Source organism: Diabrotica virgifera, chromosome 4 (assembly GCF_917563875.1).
Source record: "Diabrotica virgifera virgifera chromosome 4, PGI_DIABVI_V3a".
NCBI classification, from domain to species: domain Eukaryota; kingdom Metazoa; phylum Arthropoda; class Insecta; order Coleoptera; family Chrysomelidae; genus Diabrotica; species Diabrotica virgifera.
In genome coordinates, this window is record NC_065446.1 from 84402645 (window position 1) to 84408109 (window position 5465).

General features: G+C 32.2%; 1 long non-coding RNA gene across 1 annotated transcript; it reads left to right on the forward strand.

Annotated features, from left to right (window-relative positions):
* Positions 1–497: 497 nt before the first annotated feature.
* Positions 498–3294, forward strand: LOC126883860 (uncharacterized). The gene is made up of 2 exons (XR_007697721.1): positions 498–730; positions 3113–3294. It is a non-coding gene; the product is annotated as an uncharacterized LOC126883860 (long non-coding RNA).
* The last annotated feature ends 2171 nt before the right edge of the window (positions 3295–5465 follow it).

The following is a 5465-nucleotide window of genomic DNA, read 5'->3' on the forward strand; positions in this document are numbered from 1 at the left end:
CGTAAATTTCACGATTGCGAGCCACGCTTCACGCAACCGTGTTTGCGTACTTGTGTTTCGAGTTGCGTGGTCGTGCGGAGTTATATTTACCAAATTTAAATAAAATCGTTTCTATTGCATGCTGTCAAAATTAAATCAATATGTCAAGATGGCTACTGGGTGTAAAAGATAAATCTTATTCTATCTGTTCTTAATGAGTTTTAGATAATTTTAGTTGTATTTCTTTGTAATTTTGTGTTGTACAAGATTAATTTAACATTTTCTCTGGAAGTATTAATTTAGAAAGATAATATGCTTCATTGGTGTTGTGTTTTGAAGTGTGAAATGCAAAGTAATTGTGATAAAGTCAAGATAAAGTTCACTTTTAAACTGATTTCACTTAACTGATAAAAAATAAGGTATCTGAGAGACAACAATTTTTACTAGCGAAATGAAAATTTTCCTGTCCTGTCTGCTGTAATCATTTTATATCTGGTGAGTTACAATAATTCCAACAGTAACGATTTTTGAAGATGTTAACATTTTAATCTTATAGGAAAACCAGCCGACTTAATCGATAATAACAATCTCCAGATTGGGTTCCTTCAATAAATATGGGCTATTAACACAATGAAATAAGTTCCAGAAAATCTAAAATGGAGTGGTATCAAAGGAGAATTAAAGGAAAAAATATTCATATTGAAATTATTTATAAGGCACTGGACTGTCTTAAATTCTACAATAATACTAGGTGGGTAAATGATTTTAGACATTTTTCATTAAGAGTAGATTAAGATTAAGTAGATTTTCATTCAGTAGATTTAAGACTTGTTTACACGGGTAGAGTAATGATGCAAGTACTTGATAGAGTAGAGTAACTCTACCTGTAAAAATGCTCAGCACAGTAGAATAGCTGGTAGAGTGTATAGTTGGAGTTAAAGTAGAGTGACTAGCAACCTATGGCAAAGTAACTACTCTATGACCACCACTACTGCCAAAATGTCTACTCGGCTGTACACTCTACCCATGGAACACGCTCAATTATGGCAGAATAGAGTAGGTAGGAGAGTACATGGGGGCGCTGTCATTCTGGCTGGAATTGTGTTTTATGTAAATAGTGAAAATGAAGTTCACCGAAGATGAAACTTTAAAACTTGTAGAGCTATAATACGGCGAATACCAGTGTTTATGGAATTTAGGTAGTGTATACTACAGAAATAAAAGTTTGCAGCAAGCTGCGGAGGATGAAATCATCGAAAGAATGGCAAAGGGGGCTTTGGAGTAAACGAGATTAAGCAAAAAATTAAGAATTTAAGGTGCACTTATAATGAAGAGTGTTTAAAAATACAAAAATCGGTTTCACTATACTAGCATCAGTACTATACTTGTACTCTCCTCATGTGAATGGTATCAAGCCATTTTTGGTAGAGTACTACTGCTACTCTACTCTCCTCAAAACTCTACCCATGTAAACAAGTCTTTAGAAACAGTGGAAAATGAGGTAGCTAGTAGAGTAGTAGTAGAGTAAAATATACTGGTTTAGCAAATTACAATGTTTTAAGGTAATACAGTAGCGATAAACAGGTAGCCAAAACGTGTTCCAAGATTGTCACTGTAATTTTGAATATTTTTTCGAGGCATTTGGCACACGTATTCGTAAAATAATAAAGAATGGCGGTACAGAGCCCAATTTGAAAAATATATTAATATGTGGAAATTACTCTGTAATTATACAATATTTAAAAAACGAGCCGGTACCGCCATTAAGAAGAACAAAAAAATACACTTTCTTCAAATAAACTTTTTTATCCGATGCCTAGATTTTGTGTAATTTTGGAACTACGAATGAAATAAAAAATTTTAGTAGTTCCAAAATAACACAAAATCGGATAAAAAAGTTGTATTTGAAGAAAGTGTATTTTTTTTTTCTTCTTAACCCTTAAACGCCCAAGGGTGGGTAAAAAATGTCCACCTAATGCGTATTCCCTTGTAACATATTTATTACGTGTTTAAATTTTTTTAAAAAAATTTTTATTGTTAAAAAGACAGCCCCATTATCGAATGTTAATTTGGTTCTACCAATATTTGTGAAAATAAAAGCAGCATCTTTTGTTAAATATGGATGGGCACAAAAAGTACACCCTTGGCAAAACTTGTTACTAAAGGTTTCTATATAATTTCTCGTTGGTAGGAAGATAATCCATATAATTATCGATGTATAATTACATAATCTACATAATTATCCGCCAATGAGGAGGCTGAAAGTAAGAATATGGAGAAAATCGACAAATCTGAATTACTGGCTTTTACTGGTATGTTAATTTTGATGTACATTGTAATTTTGTTGTAAGGTTTGTAAAGTGTTTATATTAATATTTTAGAAGATGCTGTCTTTATTAAGCATAAGATTCTTAAGTTTAATCCATTTTCAACAACTCTTAATAAATATATTAGCTATTTTCGAGGTGGACATTTTTTACCCACCCTTGGGCGTACATGAAACCTAAAAAAGGTTGGGCGTTTAAGGGTTAATGGCGGTACAAGCTCGTTTTTTTATATTGTATTTAATTACAGAGTAATTTCCACATATTAATATATTTTTCAAATTGGGCTCTGTACCGCCATTCTTTATTATATTACGAATATGTGTGCCAAATATCTCGAAAAAATATTCAAAATTACAGCCGCAATCTTGGAACACATTTTCGCTACCTGTTGATCGATACTGTTTCCTCTTAAGATAGTTTTAATAGTTATTTATGATATAAGTATTAAAAGTACAATTTTAAGACGCGCATGTGAAAGTTAACTTGAAAAAATAATTTTATTAATGTTTTGACTTCCACATCAGATGTCATTGTCAAAATACAAAATATTCATTATTATTAGGTTTGTTCTAGCAAACAGTCAAACTAGTCAAAAACCATCAGCAAACAGTTGGTCAGTAAAATAACATAATACAGTCACCAGTGCGATCCCCTCTACTCGCGCTGGTCCACTATTCGCTGATGGTTTCAAACTGATGCTAGAACAAACCTATTATTATTATGCATATCATTATCTGTAAATAATATTTCTTCTGATTGTTAATTGTAAAGGATAGAAAAATTACCATTTATTTTATTTTTTTTAGAATCAGCTGAGAGAAGTGGTCTACAAAAAACCAGGAAGGAAACGGAATATGTGGCTACGAAAGTCAAAAGAAAGGTTTACAAAGCAAATGTGACACATTTTTTTGAAATATTTAGGAATATCAGTAAATTGCATTAAAAAAATGTATGAAAAGATTTTGTTCAATAAAAATGTTTATATTTATCAAGGATGTATTATTTGGTATGGCCACATATCGTCAGTGATGTAATAATACATCCTATCTGTTTTTTCATGAGTTTTGTAAGAGAGACTAAAAACTTGTCTTAGGGTCACCTCCTGTTTTCATATGATATTTTTTGACTTGTTTTGTAGTAAATTAAACTATCTATGAACTACAAAACAAGTCAAAACTTACATATGAACACAGGAGGTGACCTTAAAACATGTTTTTCCATCTCTCATACAAAACTCATGAAAAAACAGATAGGAGGTATTGTCATATCAGCAAGGATGTACAGTGATGAGTGCCCTAATAACCGGCAAAATATGGGCAACATATTTAGTTGTGAGATAAAAAGAAATGAAACTAGTTGAGCTGGGAAATTTAGCGAAATTAACCTTTAAATTTACGTTATATTGATCCCATCTTTACACATATCGGAGGAGTATGTCAACTAAAACTGTCACTGTGACAGTGGTAGTTTCCAAACTCGTCTGATACATCTGAAGGTGGTACAAAATCAATACAATCTAAATGTATAAGTTAATATCGCTAAATTTCCCAGCTCGACTAGTTTCATGTCTTTTTATCTCACTACTTAATACATCTTTTGTGCTATTTTGCCGGTTATTAGAGCGCCCATCACTGTATTTCTGGTGTATCCAGGGAATGTCTACAAAATATATTTTGAATGTCCAGAGAACATTCGTGGACATTCATGGAATGTTCCAATAAGACATTCAGGTAATGTTTAAAATGCTGACACAGGATTTTCCTGGGATGTTCAGGGAACATGTTTTCGGGGATATTCCAGGAATTTTTCAATGTCTGTGTACCTTCTATGGAATATTTTGGTGTTATTACCGCCGCACTCCACTTGCGATTTGTAATCAGGAAGATTGAACACATTGTTTCAAATACAAGTCAATCCATTTGTGACTAAACAATCATGGATTGACTTCTATTTGAAAGAATGTGTTCAATCTTCACAACTACAAATCGCAAGTGGAGTCCGGCGCTTAGGGCTACTTCCTCTTCGGTATTATGTTACAGAAATCAGTAACTTTCCTTTTAAATATATGTATGCATCTTGGCCATCAAACATATTCTTCCAAACATTTTTTTAAGGGGTTACATAGGTCTTGTGGGTAAAAAAAGTGACTTTTTAAAAAAATTATATCTCGAAAACTTAAATTTATTTTTATTTATAATTGGAACATGTAAAAGTATAGTACTTAAGGTAGTCTCAAAAAAAGTTTCAGCCAAAAATATTCATTTTTGTAGAGTTTAAGTTTTTTTGCCTTGGCAGCATAACTAAGTCCAGTCTCATCTGAAATCAAAAAGTTTCTTGTAGTTTATACCTCTGGCTAGAATATGAAGGAAGGAATTAAAAAAAATGAAATTTGAAGATTTTACATAAGTTTAAACACATTTTTGACCCCAATTTTTCTCATTTTTAAAGTAGTTTTTTTTATAAAACAAAAATGACCTCATCTAATAAAAAATCCTTTGTTCATTCACTAGCCAGAGGTATAAACTACAAGAAACTTTGATTTCAGATGAGACTGGACTTGTTATGCTGCTCACCGCAAAAAAGGGCTGTTGTCAAAAAATTGCAGTCAACTCTACAAAAATGAATATTTTTGGCTAAAATTTTTTTGAGAGTACTATACTTTTACATGTTTCAATTATAAATAAAAATAATTTTTAGTTTCCAAGATATAATTTTTTTAAAAAGTCACTTTTTTTACCTGCAAGACAACAACTTAACAAATTGTTGATTTCAAATTGTAACAATTAGTTACAGAAGTATTCTGTGTTATCTTCAAAAAACACAAAACAAAAAAAAATAAAACAAAAGTTTAACCACCTTCACACCACAGAATCAAGCAATCAAGTTACACAAATTTTCAAACACCTCACCCTGACACAGCGTCTCAAGTACGATTGCGCGAATTGGTAAATATAACTCCGCACGACCAAGCAACTCGAAACACAAGTACGCAAACACGGTTGCGTGAAGCGTGGCTCGCAATCGTGAAATTTACGAGACTTGCTCGACCTGTAGATTCTTGTATCTTTCCCCGTATATGTTGCCGGTTCTGCGAGAGTAAGCATATATCATCTGCAAAATCTAGATCTTCAAGGTTTTCAGTTAATCCCCATTATATTC